This window comes from Chiloscyllium plagiosum, unplaced genomic scaffold, assembly GCF_037043375.1.
Source record: "Chiloscyllium plagiosum isolate Xiang-an unplaced genomic scaffold, Cpla_swu_hap1 HiC_scaffold_13, whole genome shotgun sequence".
Lineage (NCBI taxonomy): Eukaryota > Metazoa > Chordata > Chondrichthyes > Orectolobiformes > Hemiscylliidae > Chiloscyllium > Chiloscyllium plagiosum.
The window spans coordinates 12,175,089-12,194,165 of NW_028270151.1; positions in this window are offsets into that span (position 1 = coordinate 12,175,089).

Sequence of the window (19,077 nt, forward strand, 5' to 3'; positions counted from 1 at the left end):
TGGAGATATACGATTATAGTCCACAACCACCTGATGAAGGAGCGGCACTCTGAAAGCTAGTGCTTCCAAATAAACCTGTTCGACTATAACCTGGTGTTGTGTAATCTTCAACTTTTCTCAGTGGTGCCATGGTTGAATTTTCCCGTGTGTTTTTGGTGACATTTTAGGCATGAATTCACCCTCCAGCCCCTGCTCCATGTATTTTAAATTCAGATCAAAGCAACCTAAGTGTTTCCCCAGTAGTCAGAGGCAGGGAGTTGTGGGGCAGATGTAACATATTGGGTGGAATCAATGATGTTTTGAGGGAACTGTAGTCTAAGGGGTTAAGTGACAGCATACATCATCATAGGAAGTGATGCAATGTCACATGGTCTTGCTTTCTCTTGCATCCTTGTGGCAATATGAAGCCGCCATAAGATTTTCTTAAACAAAGCTTGTGTTTTCTTTACCCCCTTAGACTCTAAATATGGTTTACAAGTAGCACAATGAGTCCAAGAGTATGACAGGTGAGTCAGTTTATACATTCTCTGCTCATGTCTCTGCACTGGGACATTAACCTGTGATATATTATGGCACCGTGATATGGATTCTACCTAGCCCCATGGAGGGTAGGCATAGTGGCCAGCACTCCCGCCTCACAGTGCCAGGGACCCAGGTTTGATACCAACCTTGGGCAACCATCTGTGTGCAGTTTGCACATTCTCTCCATGTCTGTGAGAGTTTCCTTTGGGTGCTCTGGTTTCCTCCCATAGTGCAAAGCTGTGAGGTGCTATGGCCATGCTAAATTGCCCACAGTGTTCAGGGATGTGTTGGTCAGGGATAACTTTAGGGGAATGGATCTGGATGGGTTACTCTTCGGAGGGTTTGTGTGGACTTGTTAGGCCGAAGTGTCTGTTTTCACACTGTAGGGAATCTAGCCTACTCATTAAGGAATTTTGGAATGAGATTTCAGATTTCCAGCCTCCATAACGCTGTTGCATTAATTTCCATTTCACATTTTGTTGGAAAAAGCTCCATTGTGTTGCTTCTGCAGGATTCAGTCTTCGCTTTTGGGTCGTTGAATCTATTTCATATCTTAATTGAGCTGATGTAGATGAAGGGAGACTGAGAGAGACAGACAGAGATTAGAAATTGAAGCGGTCCTGCCTCGGAGCAGTCATTAAACATTGCGACAGAGCGACAACACACAAAATCCTCTGAAACAAGCGACAGCAGACTGCTCTCAGCCATGCTATTTTCTCAAAGGCCCTGTGATTCAGCTGCAGAGTCTAACTCCAGCTGTCGATGTGCGTGTCTATTACCGGTCTCCACCTGAGCATTGCGGTGGTGCTAGCCATGTTACAGCCTCAGTCCTCAGGCACTGAATCAGTGACAACAGCAGAGAGACGACTCCTGTCTCTCCGGGGGAATCCCAGAAAGCAAGGGCTATGAAATAGATGGATTATACACGAAGCAAAACATAAATTGATCCAGATTAGTGTCTTTCACTTCCCACTTCTCCTCCTTATTTTTTTCCAATCTCACCAGGGAAATGGAGTTTACTGGTAAATCCACACTTATGTGATGACTCCATTTTGGCCTTCATCAAGCCCAGTGTTCCTCCAGCTGGATATCAGTCTGTGCCTCTAGCTATACACCATGATCAGTCTAGTAATTAGCAGACTGTTTAATATAATGTAGAAGCAATTAGGAGGTGATAACATGCAATTAAGATGTGTTCTCAGATTAGACTTTGTGATGAATAAGCATTCGTAGCCGTGCTCTCTAAAAGATGAAGTACCCATCTCAGGAATGTCAAACTGTAGTGATTTAATCTGAATTATTTTCAATTAATATGCATGTCTACCTCCACTGTTTTTTACCACTCTATTGACATTGATAAATTAAACTGAGCCTGTCAGAATTTGTCCCCCAGTTACTCTGTTTGTGAATGTCACATTTTCTGGAGTATTTTTTTTCCTCTTTCCTTTCATCTGCCTCGGAGCTCCGTCTGGTTTTACTTCAAGTTCCTTGATTCATCTCTAGGATTACAACAATGTGTCAGTTTGAGTTGAGCAATAACCTGAAAATATGATTGATATAAATAGTGTTAAAATATAATTGTTTATCATGTCATTTCTGTTCCTCGCTCCCCCATCCCCAACATGTTCAATACCTTTGAGTCCTGTTGGGGTAAATTAGATACCTTGGATGACAAGTGTCTTGGGACTCTGTCTGTAGACTGTCCAACCAGTCACCAGCTTGGTGTGCCATGTGAGACCATTGCATTTGTAAAGTGCAAAGCCTTGCTTTGCAAGCTCCTACACACACCTCCTTGAGAGCACTCCCAACTGAGCTTTAAGTCCCTTGACACAAAGTCTTCAAAGAGCAGGTTGTGCCAACTTCACCCTGCCCCTCCAGGCCCCAAATGATCCTCCCCCCACACACCTTTTTTCTCTTCTACCCTGACTCTGAAAACACAAATAGGATTAGGGTGTGAAACACTTAAATTCACATTTACTGGTCAATTTCACATGGATCACACTGGGAGTAAACAACGGGGTGGCATAGTGGCTCAGTGCTACCTCACAGCGCCAGGAACCCAGATTCGATTCAAATGTCGGGTGAAAGCCTGTGTGGAGTTAATACATTCTCCGCGTGTGTGTGTTTCCTTCCACAGTCCAAAGATGTGCAGGTGAGGTGTGTTGGCCATGCTAAATTACCCGTAGTGTTCAGGGCTGTGTAGGTTAAGTGGATTAACCATGGGAAAAACATGGTTACAGACATAGGGTAGGATAGGGGTGGGTCTGATTGGGATGCTCTTCAGAGGGTTGGTGTGGACTCAATGGGCTGAATGGCCTACTTCCACACTGTAGGGATTCGATGAAGTAAGACCATTTTTGATGCGTGCAATTCTGGTCTCCCTGCTTTAGGACGGATGATGTGAAACCTGAAGTCCAGAACTACAGAGCATAGGTTTAGGGTGAGAGGGGAAAGATTTAAAAGGGACCTAAGGGGTAACTTATTCCCACAGAGGGTTGTATATGTATTGCATGAGCTGCCTGAGGTAGCGGTGGCGGCTGGTACAAATACAACATGGGTATATGAAGAGGAAGGGTTAGCGGGATATGGGCCAAATGCTGGAAAACGGGACTAGATTAATTTAGCATATCTGGTCAGCATGGACAAGTTGGACCAAAGAGTCTACTTCTGGGGTATACATCTCTATGATTCTATGACTGTCTTCATGCTATCATAGAAGGCATTGTAATCAACTCAAAATTTGTTTTCTGCTTCTGTCCATGTGTATATTTTCTACAACATCGCGAAGGGGTCAGAAGTCATGACAGAAACAGAAATGTGTAGGAAGAAAGCAGGGTTAACATTTCAAGTCCAGTGACTCTTCAGCAGAATTGTTAGGAGCTCAGAAAAAGCGGTTTATATTCAGGAGCTGAAGGGGTGTGGTAAGGGAGAGGTAAATGGAGAATTGGAGACATAACCTGAGAGAGAGAGAGAGAGAGAGAGATATGAAGGGGGAAGATAACCAAGCAGATGAGGACAGAAGAAAAGCTGAATATCTGATGCTAAGAGCTGAGAATGGGAAAATATGTTCGCTATACTGAATGCAACCCACATAATGTGATAAAAACTGAAAGAGATGCAAATGCTGGCAATCAGAAAAAGAAACAGAATTTGCTGGAAAAGCTCAGCAGGTCTGACAGCATCTGTGGAAAAAAAATCAGAGTTAATGCTTCGAATCCAGTGACCTTTCCTCAAAACTGACAGTAATTGGGAAAAATGTTTCTTTTCTTATGCAGAAGATAAGGTAGGGGGAGGTGTAAGGTGCAAATGATAGGTGGGGATAGAGCCCAAAGAGAGAGAAGAACAGTTGGCCAGATAAACGATCAGCCTGGGATGGTGAATAACTGCTAATGGGGACTGTTAGGGGCTAACAATGGATTGTCTGTGGTAGCAGCCAGTGTGATAAGGGCCATGGGAGAAAGTGTCTTAAGCCCTAAAGTTGCTGAACTCAATATGGAGTCCAGAATGCACTGATCTTCGCAGGAGCACTGCAGCAGGCCTGAGACAGAGATGTGTTGGCAGGGAACAGGGTGGGGTGTTGAAGTGGCAGGCAACTGGAAGCTTAGGGTCTTTTTGCAGACAGAACGTGGGTGTTCTGTGAAATGATCTACGCTTCATTTCCCCAACGTAGAGGAGATCTCATTGTGAGCAACAACTGCAGTAGACTAGATTGTGGGAAGGGCAGGTAAAGTACTGCTTCACCTGGAAGTTGTGATTGGGCCCTTGGATACTGAAGAAGGAGGAAGTAAACAGACAGGTGTTACTTCTTTGGCGGTTGCAGGAGAAGGTGTTGTGGAGCTGTGTTGACATGTTAAAAGTGAAGGATGAGTGGATCAGGGTATCCCGGAGTAAACTGTCCTTGCAGAAGGGTGACAGGAGAGGGAAAAGGTTTGGTGATGGCAAAAATGGCAGCTAATGTTCGTTTGGACGTGGATGCTGGTGGGATTGTAGGTGACGCTAAGGGGGACCCTATTCCTGTTGTGGGAGGGAAGAGAGAGGTGAAGTAGCCATTTAATGGGGTGGCACGATGGCTCAGTGGTTAGCACTTGCAGTCTCACAGTGCCAGGGACCCTGGTTCAATTCCAGTCTCAGGTGACTGCGTGGAGTTTACACATTTTCCCCATCTCTGTGTGGGTTTCCTCTGGGTGCTCTGGTTTCCTCCAAGAGTCTAACAATATGCAGGTTAGGTGGATTGGCCATGGGAAATTGCCCATAGTGTTCAGGAATGTGTAGCTTAGGTGCATTAGTCAGGGGTAAATGTAGAGTAGTAGGAGAGTGGATTTAGGTGTGTTACTCTTTGAAGGGTCAGTGTGAACTTGTTGGGCCAAATGGCCTGTTTCCACACTATAGGGATTCTATGAATTTAATGTGATGACAGGCCTGGGAGTAGGTGGCAATGGCTAACTGTGCTAGAAGCAACCATTTAACATGACCCGGTATGGGAGTGAGTAAAAACTTGGAATGATGGGATCAGGCTGTAAAGTTATTGAACCCGATGTTGAGTGCCAAAAATTGCAGGGTCCCCAAGCGGAAAATGAGATGTTGTTCTTGGAGCTTGTGCTGAGGCTTGCTGTAACACTGCAGAAGGCCTGTGACAGAAAGGTTGCCGTGGGAACGCAGTGGACACATTGAAGGGGCAGGGCACCACAAGCTCGGGGTAATTTCTGCAGACAGAAGGTAGGGGTTGTACAAAGCGGTCACCCCGGCCTACCAAAGGTCGTGAGGTCCTTTGCTTCATGACCAAATTCCCCTAGTAGCTGAAGTCTATCACCGTGACATGACAACAATATTCCTGAGGCCAGCCAGCTCAACACACAAAAAAGAAGCCAGGCTCGAAGAACATGATTTGAACATCACATCCTTTTTGATTTCTCTTCTGAAGTGATTATGTGGATGATGACCTCATCAGGGGAACTGTTTCAGAGGAATTACCAAGTCCAGTAGAGCGAGAGAACTGAATTAACATTAGTGGAGATATAACCGTTAACCCTGGGTGTCTGACTGATCATCGTGCCATTTTAACTGTGCGTATTGCCTCACATAGCTATCTCACGCAGACCCAGTCAGCAACTCCTGACAGCTGATTGCTTCCAATTATGTCATGAGTGTGTGCTAATCAAGCCAAGATATTGGGCCAGGCCTTGCTGGAGTTAGGCATTTTCCCGTGTGTCAAACGTGCAAAAGCATACACTACAGCCTTCTGGAAATCACAGCGGATTGTGACAGGGAGACGACAATGAAACACTTGGGAGAAAGTGCAGTGAACAGAATAACTCCCAATGCAGCAAGGACTGAGGAGGCAAAATACAGAAGGTGGATGAACTGAGGTTTTAGCAACAGGAAGAAAGAAAGACTGCATAAGTAAGAAAAAAGAAACAGAAAGGATAAGCAAGAAAAGAAAGAAGTAGCAATTTGATATGTATTTATTTCTCCAGCAATTTACCACAAGAAGAAATGAAACTGAACTATTTTGTTTCCTTTCTGGACCAGAGAGAAATTGGCACTGCAAAAGCAATTATCACATCATTAAAGGGGTATTTACACCATTAATTACCAGGCATAATTTGCAGTGATAAATTTAATGGGCAGTTAATGTGCAAGTTCCACAAGTTGTTAAAAATAACACAAGTGCTGAAAGGATGCGGTTTGGCTAAGGAGACACAGAGCGTTGCAAATCGGCAAGGGTTTTAAGGATCATCGTTAAAGCGAAGCGAAAGGGTTCGGCAGAGAATTCTAGAGTTTAGAGTCTAGGCAACAGAAGTTAAAGCTGCCAAAGGCAGAGCGATGCAATTTGAAAATACTCAAGGAGCCAAAATTGGAAAAATGTAGAGATTTCAGACATTACAGCCCACAGGATATGATAGAGAAGGGCATGACCATGGAAAGAATTGAAAACAGGAAAAACACATTTTAAATGTGAAGTATTGTTAGATAAGCAACCAATGTGGGTGGATCAGGGAACAGTGATGAGTAACGAGACTTGATGCAAGTTAGGTTACCATCAGTAACCGTTCAAAGGAGACACTTCCACGCTTGCTAGTACAGTCCATGAGTATTCTTACAAAAGGACATAGAGCCCTATGACTTAGGGAGCACATGCTGTGGTTATTTACAGAGTATGGACCATATTCAACCAGTCTGAGATTGAAAACCTCAGACCACAATATCTAACTTTGGATCTGATTCCATTATTTGGACAGGATTAACGAATAATCTGTGCCCGTGATGAATTACAATAGCCCAATTAAGATTAATTAGAAATTGCTGGAAAACTCAGCAACATCTGTGGAGAGAAAGCAGAGTTGATGTTTTAGGTCCAGTACCCTGCACAGATGCTGCCAGATTAACCGAGCTTTTCCAGCAATTTGTAATTTTGTTTCTGATTTCCAGCATAGCAGTTCTCTGGTGACGTAACTGGGTTTGTGTTATAGGGCCCCAGCTAGTCAACAGGAATTAGAGGAACAACTATGAATGGAGACTGGGGAGGCTTGCAGGAGCGATAGGGTGGTCATAGCAGGGGATTTTAATTTTCATACCATTGACTGGGGCTGCCAGAGCATTAAGTGTTTAGATGGGGTGGAACATATTAAGTTGTGTTCAAGAAGGTTTTTTTCAAGCAATATGTAGAGTGCCCTACTCCAGAAGGGGCAAAATTCGACCTTTTCTTGGGAAATAGGGTAGGACAGGTGATTGAAATGACAGTCGGGAAGCACTTTGGGACCAGTGACCATGGTTCTATTAATTTTTAAATAATTATGGAGAGGGATAAAACTGGTCTATAGGTTCAAGTTCTAAATTGGGGCAAGGTGAATTTTGATGGAATTAGACAGGAGCTTGCAGGAGTTGATTGGAGTAGTTTGTTTGTAGGAAAAGGGAACTGCAGCAAGTGGGAAGCCTTTAAATGTGAGATAGCGAGAGTTCAAGGTCTGTATGTCCCTGTGAGGGTAAAGGGCAGGATCAGCAGAAATAGTGAACCCTGGATGACCAGAGATATTGAGGCTTTGACCAGAAAAAAGGAGGCGCGGTTTGGGTACAGGCAGCTGGAATTTAGGGAATCCCTGGAGCTATACAGAGAATACAGGAGTTTACTGAAGAAGGAGAGTGAAAAGGGGGCACAAGATAGACTTAGCTGAGAAGATTAGACTGAATCCAAAGAGGCTCTTTAAGTCTATTAAAGGAAAAAAGAATAACTAGAGAGAGAATAGGACCCATTAAGGATCAAAGTGGATATGTACGTGTAGAACTGTTGCAGATGATGAGGTTCTCAATGAATATTTCTCCTCTGTGTTTACCATGGAGAAAGGCATGAAGACTTGGAAACTTGGGGAGGTTAGTGTGATAACTTGGGCACAGAGCATGTCATGGAAGAGGAGGTGTTGGATGTACTAGAATGTATGAAGATGGATAAATCTCCTGGTCCTGACCAGATACATCCAAGAACACTGCAAACGGCTCGTTAAGAAATTGCAGGGGCCCAGGCAGATATTCTTGCAACATCATGAGCCGTGGGTGAGTTCCCGGAAGACTGGAGGGTAGCGAATATAGTGCCGTTATTCAAGAAGTGCTGCATAGAAAAGCCTGGGAATTACAGACCACTAAATCTAATATCTGTGGTGGGTGAGCTACTTGAGAAGGTTCTGAAAGTTAAGAAATACATGCATTTGGAAAAACAGGATTTGATTAGGAGTAGTCAGATGGCTTTGTGAGTGGGAGATCATGCCTCACAAATTTATTAGAGCTCTTTGATGAAGTGACCAGGAAGGTTAACGAGGGTAGGGTGGTAGACTTCATCTATATGGATTTCAGTAAGGCCTTTGATAAAGTTCCTCATGGTAGACTGTTCTGGAAGGTTTGATCCTCATGGAATCCAGGGATGGCTGGCGAATTGGATACACAATTGGCTTGATGGTAGGAAGCACAAGGCAATAATGGAAGAATGCTTGTCGGACTGGAGGCCTGTGGCTAGTGGAGTGTCTCGGGTCGGTGCTAGGTCCATTACTGTTTGTTATTTGTATCAATGATTTGGATGAAAATGTACAAGGCATGATTAGTAAGTTTGCTGGTGACACTAAAATAGGTGGTATTGTGGACAGTGAGGAAGGTTAGCAGAAATTGCAGCAGGATCTTGTTAGGTCTTGCATTTTGGAAAGTCAAATCAAAGTAGGAGTTTCATGGTGAATGGTAAGGCCTGAAGGAGTGTAGTAGAACAGAGGGACCTTGGGGTTCAGGTGCAGGGTTGTCTGAAAGTGGAGTCACAGGTAGACAGGGCAGTGAAGAAGGCTTTTGGCACACTGGCCTTCATCAGTTAGAGCACTGAGTATAGAAGTTGGGAAGTTATGTTTCAGTTGTACAAGAGATTGGTAAGGCCGCATGTGGAATATTGTGTTCAGTTTTGGTCACCTTATTATCGGAAAGATGTTATTAAACTGGAAAGAGTGCAGAAGAAACTTTTTCCCATGGTTAGGGAATTGAGGACTAGAAAGCATCAGTTTAAGGTTAGAGGGGAAAGAATAAAAGGGAATCTGAGGGGCAAAAGTTTGACACAGAGGGAGATACGTATATGGAATAAGCTGCCAGTGAAAATTGGTGAGGCAGGTACATTAACAACATTTAACAAGCATTCAGACAAATACATGGATAGAAAAGCTTTAGAAAGATGTAGGCCAAGTGCAGGGAAATGAGGTTAGCTTTGGTGGACATTTTGATCGGCATGGACCAATTTGAACCAAAGGGCCAATCCCCATGCTGTAGGACTCTATGACTCAATGACTCTAAAATTCAGGCTCACAATGTGCCTCATTGTCTTTGGTACAAGCTACACATATTCCGACATGAACATACAAACAAGAAGCAGAATGAGATCTTTCGGCCCCTCAAGTATGCTGTACCATTTAAAAAGATCTTGTTGATATGCAGGAACCTTTCCTCTACAGAACAGTGTGCACACACCAGGCCTTTGTTGAATTAAACAAAAGCATAGAGGGCAATAGTTTCCTTCCACCTGACAATGACTGGACCAATCAGCAGCCTTTTCTCATGCATTATAAATTGGAGTTCCCTTTGAAATTTGGCATTCTTGCATTTGTCCTGATGCCTATAACACTAAAAGCTTCAACCATGTCTTTTTCTCAGCAGTATTTTCATGCCATTCATCTCCATCAATGTTATGCTGATATTTGCAATCTTTCCTTCATTCAACTCACTAACATTATGATTGAGTGAAATATCCCATTGTAATTATTTTAGCTGCACAGCCAGTTATAAATTCATTGATTTTTGATAAGGCGGCACTGTCAAAATTAACCTTTCTACTAAGATACTTTATTCTCTTTTTGTTTGTGTGAGGAGCTGTAGAAATGGTCAGAGCAGAACAAAACACAATCGAATTATCCATCGCGACTTTCTCTTTAGACTTGGTTGCTAAATGTATCACCGGGGAAAATCTCAATCATCAGAGATTCATGCCAGAAGTCATTCATTTAACGACAGCGGTTGCAAAGAACACAAAACTCACCGTTATGTAATGAATGGACTGTAGAGCCCAGCTGGCAGCACTTATGCGTTTGTTTAGCCTCTTAGATTAGATTAGATTACCTACAGTGTGGAAACAGGCCCTTTGGCCCAACAAGTCCACACCGACCAGCCGAAGTGCAACCCACCCATACCCCTACACTTACCTCTTCACCTAACACTACGGGCAATTTAGCATGGCCAATTCACCTGACCTGCACATCTTTGTGACTGTGGGAGGAAACCGGAGCACCCGGAGGAAACCCACGCAGACACGGGGAGAATGTGCAAACTCCACACAGTCAGTTGCCTGAGGCGGGAATTGAACCCGGGTCTCCAGCGCTGTGAGGCAGCAGTGCTAACCACTGTGCCACCGTGCCGCCCATGGCGGCACATGATTGAACATGAATTGTACAAACAACGGGAAGGCAAAGATCAGTTTGTCTTGTCCTTGTCAAGTTTAAATATCCTTTTGCTGCGTACAAGCAGCACTGCTCGAGGAATCTGAGAAGCTTGTTCATATCTTAAGTACTGTAATCTCTCCAGCTTCCTCTAAAATATCCAGTTGTTGACTTATCATTAGCAAGGCCAAGTGATGCTGCAGGAATGTACGTGTAAAACACAGTAGCAATATTAGTCAGACCCAGGTCCCTGAGAGCTTAGTGCAAAGGTGTCGGTGAATCATTACTGGTACAGATTTTATCATTAAAACTGCAAATTAATAAAGAACTTTGGGCACAACCTGCATCCTTTTGGAATCTGAGTGTGTGCTGGCCACATCGATCAGATTAGACTGAGCAGATTATTGATTTTTAGGAACAATTGTATTCAATGTTGCGTGTGAAACTTGCCTGGAATTGAAGTTCAGTTTTAAGATTTCATAGAATCCTGCTGACGCAGAAAGAGGCCATTTGGCCTATCCAGTCTGAACTGACCCTCCAAACAGTATTCTGTCCAACCCTCTATTCTACCCTATTTTTAATCATGACCAATCCACCTAACCTGCACATCTTCGGGCTGTGGGAGGAAACCGGAGCATCCAGAGGAAACCCTCGCAGACACTGAGAGAATGTGCAAACTCCACACAGACAGTGGCCCGAGGGTAGGATCAAACCTGGGTCCCTGGCACTGTGATGCAGCAGTGCTATCGTACCACCCCTTTAGTTTGAAGACTTTCAGATTAAAAAGAGATTACTTCCAAATAGTCAAAAAAAAATTCCTTAGCCTCATCTTTGAACAATCTTCATCAGTGTGGAACAGTTGAGCGGAATAGATAATTTGGCGAAAGTGAGAACTGCAGATGCTGGTGATTAGGGTCAAGATTAGAGTGGTGCTGGAAAAGCACAGCAGGTCAGGCAGCATCCGAGGAGTAGGAAAATCGAAGGGCTCCTGCCTGAAACAGCAATTTTCCTGCTCCTCGGATGCTGCCTGACCTGCTGTGCATTTCCAGCAGCGCTCTAATCCTGAATAGATTATTGCTGTGCTGCAGCTATTAGTTCAGAAACAATGCTGATACCCCCTGTGAAACTGCAGGATTGATTATAGTTGGTCCCTGGGTTCTGAAAGAATCATATTGGAATCGAGACATAAACTTTGTTTCTCTCTCTCTTCAAGATGCTGCCAGAGGGGTTATGCAAAGTGAGGATCATTAATAAAAGAAATCACGAGTGGTCTGGATAGAGTAGGTAGGGAGAAGCTGGGGGTTCTGTTCATAAAAGGAATGAGAATGAAAAGGCGTAGATTTAAAGTGATCTTCAAAAGGAACAAGGTTAGAAAAAAAACACAGCAGGAAGGTAGGGGATAGAATGTACTGCCTGAACTGAGCTGGAGGCATGTTCAATTGAAGCATTCAGGAGAGAATTGGATGAAAATTTGGACAGAACTAATGTGTAGCTGTATGGGGAAAAAGCAGGAAATTGGCATGAGGTAATGGAACTCAATTTAATAAGCTAGTACAGGCACGATGGGCCAAATGTCCTCCATCTCGTTATAACAATTCTGTGGTAGTCACCGATCGATCAATACAGAATGCAGGATATTCTATTCTAAGTTCTGAATAGAAGTAATTCTGTCTCTTCACACAGAAAATAGTTAGACTGTGGGTCTCAATACTGCAAAGAGGCCCAAGTTTGAGGTGCCCCAGAGGTGGGTCATAACATCTCTAGAGAGGGTGATTAAAAATACTTGGAAATATTTTGCCATTCCTTCAGTGTTGCTGGGTGAAAGTCCAGTAACCCCCAACCTAACAATGCTGTGGGTGGCCCAAAACCCCAGCACTATAGAGATTGACAATACAGCTCATGGTCTTTCCAATGAAAAGCAGGGATGCTCAACAAATGCTAGCTGAGACAGCTATACTCAAATGTTATAAAGATAGATTTTTTTTTAAAATGTAAACACAGAGAATGATGCATTTTGATGGAAATTCTGATAGATTGGTAACAAGCTCCTCCCAGTCATTAATATCAATGTGGCCATGTGTCAAAGAAAGCTTTAGACTGTCTTTAAAGAATATTCTTTGTCTCACCCTATGATGATGACGATTTGAGAGTTGAGAATACTGGGCGTGGCAGGACACATCATTTACCGTCGTCCAGAAACAGTTTCCAATCCTTCAAAGTTGGTTTCGCAGGAGGTTTGCCTGAATGTTGGTAGAACTCCTTTAGCCCTCTGATATGTCACTGATACAAAGTGCTCTTGTGGCACAGATACATTTAAGAGAAACTAAATAAAGGCATGAAGAATAAGGAAAAACAATCGGTTTTGGTTGTGGAAGCCAATCAGCTCATTCTCAGTTAGAGTCATAGAGATGTACAACAAGGAAACAGACTCTTCAGTCCAACTCGTCCATGCCGACCAGATATCCCAACCCAATCTAATCCCACCTGTCAGCATTTGGCCCATATCCCTCCAAACCCTTCCTATTTGTATACGCATCCAAATGCCTTTTAACTGTTGTAATTGTACCAGCCTCCACCACTTCCTTTGGCAGCTCATTCCATACATGTACCACCCTCTGAGTGAAAAAGTTGCCCCTTACATTCCCTTTTAAATCATTCCCCCCTCACACTATGCCCTCTAGTTCTGGACTGTTCCACCCCAGGGAAAAGACACTATCTATTTATCTTACCCATGTCCCTCATCATTTTGTAAACCTCGACAAGGTCACCCCTCAGCCTCCGACATCCCAGGGAAAACAGCACTAGCCTGTTCAGTCTCTCCCTATAGTTCAAACCCTCCAACCCTGGCAACATTTTAGTAAATCTTTCCTGAACACTGTCAAGTTTCACAACATTCTTCCGATAAGAGGGAGACCAGAATTGCACACAATATTCCAAATATTTTTTCACAATACTTACTTCTCAGTACTGCTAAAAATCAAACCAGAGAAAAACTGAACTGGGAGAACTGGTCGCACCCTTTTCATTGTACAAGTGTTTTTTTTAAAACTTGAAAGCCTTTTACCTGAGGCAGTATCTGTTAGCTAATGTCAAATTGGCCGTAAAACCCTTTAACCCACGGACTTTTCGGAGTCTGTGTTGTCTACAACCTCTCAATAAGAAAAGCCAAAGACAGCATAATCTTGTAAAAGAGGCAGCTTCATCACACATTCCTTTGTAATTACTCTTCATTTAAGTTGAGCCCAGTTATTTCTGATCTATGTTTTTCCCTGATAAACTCATTCTTAAATTCTATCAAGTTATGGTCACTATTTCCTAAGGGATCTTTTATTCTGGCATCGTTTATTAAACTTGCCCCATTCTACATCATCAGCTCCCAAATAGTTGATTGCTTGGTTGGATCCATGACTTATTGCTCTAGGAAACTACCCCAAATACACTCTATGATGCTTGCTCTTCACCACCCCTGCCAAACTGACTATCCCAATTAACCTGAAGATTGGAGTCACTCATGATTAATATACTGCCATTGTTACATGCCCTCATTATCTCCTGATTTATTCTCTGTCCCACTATACAGCTACTGTTAGAGGGCTGATAGACTACTCCCTCCAGTGCCTTCTCTCCTTTTTTTATTTCTTACCTCCACCCATATAGATTTTAGACTTTCTGATTCAAGATAATTACTTGCTATTGTACTCTATTCCATCCCCTCCCAAAAATACTGCCATATACCCTGAAATACTTAGCTCCCAGATTTTATCTCATTTTCTAACCATGTCTCAATCATAGCTATAAGATTGTGCCCATTAGCTTGCTTTTGTACTGTCAATTCATCTATTTTGTTGGCATGCATTCAAGTGAAGAGCCATTAATTTAGCCTTTTTACCATTTTTCCCCCTTTGACCATATCTACTGTTGCTTTTTTATATGTTTGTGGCCTTGCTCCTTCCATTCTGAGTACCTTTATCCAAATAACTATTCTCACCTTCTCAAGGGCAATTATGTCTGAGCAATTTAAATTGGTCTTGTTGGTGACACTCAGTCATAAGGACAAACATAAAAACTTTCAGATGACAGTAACCTGGGAGCATTGATATTACTGCAGAGGGCGGCAACTTGCAGAAGCAAATTCTTCAAATTAGTGAACATGGTTCATAGAATCCCTACAGTGTGGAAGCAGTCCTTTGGTCCATCGAGTCCACACAAAACCTCAGAAGAGCATCCCACCCAGACCCACACCCCCTTCCTTGTGACCCTGTATAGCCCATGGCAAACCCACACTTCCCTGGACAATTTCCCATGGCCAATCCACCTAACATGCACATCTTTGGACTGTGGGAGGAAACCGGAGCACCCGGAGGAAATCCACGCAGACACTGGGAGAATGCGCAAACTCCACACAGACAGTCGCCAGAGAGTGGGATCGAACCCGGATCCCTGGTGCTGGGCGTCCACAGTGTAAACCACTGTGCCGTCCATAGTTTATCACAAAGAAACGTGAAGTACGGAGTTTTTGTGGGAAAAGAAGGGAAACACTTCTTACTTGGAAGGTGCAAATTCAGGACAGACGGAGGAACAAAGGAATCTCAGAGTACGAAAGTAACAATCCTCAAAGGTTGCCCAACAGGTTAACAAGATCGTATAGACAATAGACCAGAACAGTGAGAAGGAAGCTGCTGGCACGAGTTTTATTTTTAATTCACTCATGGAATGTGTCCATTGCTGGCTGGGCAGCATTTATTGCCTGTCCCTCCTTGTCTCTGCGAAGGTGGAGGTGAGACACCTTTTTGAACCGCTGCAGTCCAATATTGAACATTAGATTAGATTAGATTACATTACATTACAGTGTGGAAACAGGCCCTTCGGCCCAACAAGTCCACACCGACCCGCCGAAGCGCAACACACCCATACCCCTACATTTACCCCTTACCTAACACTACGGGCAATTTAGCATGGCCAATTCACCTGACCTGCACATTTTTGGACTGTGGGAGGAAACCGGAGCACCCGGAGGAAACCCACGCAGATACTGGGAGAACGTGCAAACTCTACACAGTCAGTCGCCTGAGGCGGGAATTGAACCCGGGTCTCTGGCGCTGTGAGGCAGCAGTGCTAACCGCCCACAACCTTACTCGATCACATGCACATTACTGCCTGCAAATTTTGTTACCCCAAATTATAAGTAGGATATAAATAGGCTCAAATGAAGAGAGAGAAAATAAACTGGAAGTGCAAACTAGTGACAATAAGAGCTTCTTTAAATAGATAAAAAGGAAGCGAGAAGTCAAAATGAAAACAAACCCTTAGAAAATGAATCTGGGGAGATGGCTATCTGGAAGAAGGAAATGGTAAGAAGTTAAACAGACATTTTTTATCAGTCTTTACTGTGCAGGATATTTCAAATAGCCCATCAATATTAAATGTTCAGGGAGGAATTAAGTACAATTGCCATTACTAGAGAAGAAGGATTAGACAAATTAACGGGGCTAATGGAAGATAAGTCGCCTGGCTCTGATGGCTTGCATCCTAGGATTCTAAAAGAGATGGCTTCAGAGGCAATGGATACATTGGTTGTAAAAATTCAAAAATCTTTGGATAATGGAGAAGTACAGGAGGATGGGAAAGCTGCCAAAGTGACACCACCCCCCCCCCCCCCCCCCCACTTCAAAAAGGGAGGAAAGCAAACAGTGAGTAACAATAGGCTGACTAGCCTAACATCCATTGTTGGAAAAGTATTTGAATCAGTTATTCAGGAAGAAATGATTAATGTATTTGGAAATCATAATGCAATCATACAGTGTCAGTATGGCTTCACGAAAGGAAAATGGTGTCCGACTAAGTTATGAGTGTCATGATTTGAAGATGCTGGTGTTGGACTGGTGTGTACAAAGTTAAAAATCACACAACAGCAGGTTATAGTCCAGCAGGTTTATTTGGAAGCACTAGTTTTCAGAGTGCTGCTGCTTCATCAGGTCATTGTCCTGATGGATCAGCGCTCTGAAAGCTAGTGTTTCCAAACAAACCTGTTGGATATAACCAGGTGTTGTGTGATTCTTAACTAAGTTATGAGAGCTTTTCAAGGAAGTCTCAACCAGGGTGGATAGACAGGTAGGATGGAGGAACAAAGACCAGTTTACAGACCAATAGTAATGTTGCGTTTAGACTTCTAGAAGGTGTTTGACAAGGTGCCTCAATTAAGATTAAATCCATGGTGTCCACGGGGGTAGTATATTGGCATGGATAGAGCATGGTCAGGGGACAGTGAGTGAGGATAAGGGGTTCATTTTCAGGTCAGTAACCTGTAATCAGTGGGGTTCACACAGGGATCAGTGCTGGGACCATAACTGTTTGCAATATATATTAATGACTTGGAGGAAGGGAGAGAAAGTACTGGAGTCAAATTTGCATACATTATGAAAATAGGTGGAAAGGAAAGTTGTGAAGGGGACACAAATAGGGAAATACTGATGGGTTAGCTAAGTGGGTAAAAGTTGGCAAATGAAATATAACGTGAGAAAAGATGAAAATGTTCAATTTGGAGGGGAGAACAAAAGAACAGAATATTATTTAAATGGAGAAAGGTGCAACACAAAGCGATTTGGGGGAACTTGTGCACAAAACACAGAAAACTAGCATGCAGCTGTAGCAGGTCATCAGGAAGCTAATGGAACCTTGGCCGTTATTTCAAGGGGTTTGCAGTATAAAAGTAGGGAAGTCTTACTGCAACTGTATGAGGTGCTGGTGGAGCACTGTGAGCAGTTTTGATCCCTTTTTTTTGAGGAAAGATATTGTTTCATTGGCAGGCAGTTCAGAGAAGGTTCAAGAGGGTGACTATGGTATGGAGGCATTGTCTCATGAGCAAACAGGAAACTGATTGTGACTCTACTCATTGGAACTTAAAAGAATGAGAAGTAATCTCTTTGAAATATATAAGATTCTTAATGGACCTGACAGGGTAAATACTGAGGAGATGTTTCCCCGAATGGGAGAGCCTAAGACAGTCTTAGTGTAAATGCGAGTAATTTTAAGACTGAGATGAGGAGGAATTTGTTCTTTCAGAGGGTTAATGACTCTTTGGAACTCCTTGCCACAGAGAGCTGTGGGGGCAGAACCCTTGTATACATTCAAGACTGAGATGGATTCTTGATCAGTAGGGTAATCAGGGTTACAGGGAAAGGGAAGGAAAGTGGATGTAAATAATGCTGGGTCGAGACTGTGGTGCTGGAATAGCACAGCAGGTCAGGCAGCATCTGAGGAGCAGGACAGGAGAATTGAGCAGGAGTAAGGAGCAAGAATGATGAAGGGCTTTTGCCTGAAACATCGACTCTCCTGCTCCTCGGCTGCTGCCTGATCTGCTGTGCTTTTCCAGAACTACACTCTCGACTCTAATCTCCAGCAACTGCAGTCCTCACTTTCGACATAGATAATGCTGGATCAGCCATGTTCCAATTGAATTACGGAGCAGGCTTGAGGGGCGGAATGGCCTACTCTTGCTATTACTTCTTAAGCTCTTAAAATGTGTTACAGAGAAGGATGATACCAAGAATATGTGATTCTACACCTAAGGACATGTTGGGTTTATTTTCCCTTCTTTAAAATAAGTCTGGGGACAGTGACCTCATGGAGATTTTTAATATTATGAAAGGTTTTGGTAAAGTGGGTACAGGGAAAGTTTCCTTCTTCTTAACAGCAAGAAGGCATCAAAATTGACTATCACCAAGAAATCCAACAAGGAATTAAAACAATGTTTTCATCTAAGAAGTGGTAAGACGATGGGACTCACTGCCACAAGGAATGGTTGAAGGAAATAGAATCAATGCATTTAAGAGGAAGCGAAACAAGCATATGTTAGAAAAGGGAGACGTTAACAATGGTAGATTTAGATGAGGTAGGATGGACAAGGCTTATTTGCACCATCGATACACGGACTGGTTGGGCCAAATGGCCTGTTTCTGTGCTGAATAGCCTATGTGCACAATTCTTTGTGATGATAATTCAATCTACCCCATACTACAAATATTACCACCTTAATAATCAAGGAAAAATGACCAGCCAATTCCACAGTCAATGTGGGTATTTTCGACTTGGTGTGAAAGCTGGTCTAGTAGCTCAGCAGGGATTTTACATCATTCCTGATTTTGAATAAAATTCCATTGAAGAGCAAGGAAATTAACTTTTCAATTTCTGTTTCTCTCAGCTGCTGATTTGTTAATATCTTTTTGGCAGTCTGCAAAAGTCAAAAGCCGCCAATCATGGCTTCATTTTAAAGAACAAACAATAAACAGACTTGAAAGCATTTCAGGATCCATTAAATGAGGGGCTATTGCAGTTTCTCCTTCACTTTGTTTGAGATCAATTTTGCCCTGGACAACTTTGCCCTGGCAACAAAGCCCACTCCGTGGGAGAAGTTCACACGTGAATGAGACTCAAAGGCCAAAATTAAATTTGAATGTCCTCCTTGCAGATCAGTGCTCCCCGTTCACAGCTATTAGTCTGTCATAAGAGAATTTTTTAAACAAATGTTTAAGTAAAGAAAGATTCAATCCTTGATTTCCCAACGAGAGCTGATTGATTCAATATGGGTTTGTGTCGAAAGCCCAAT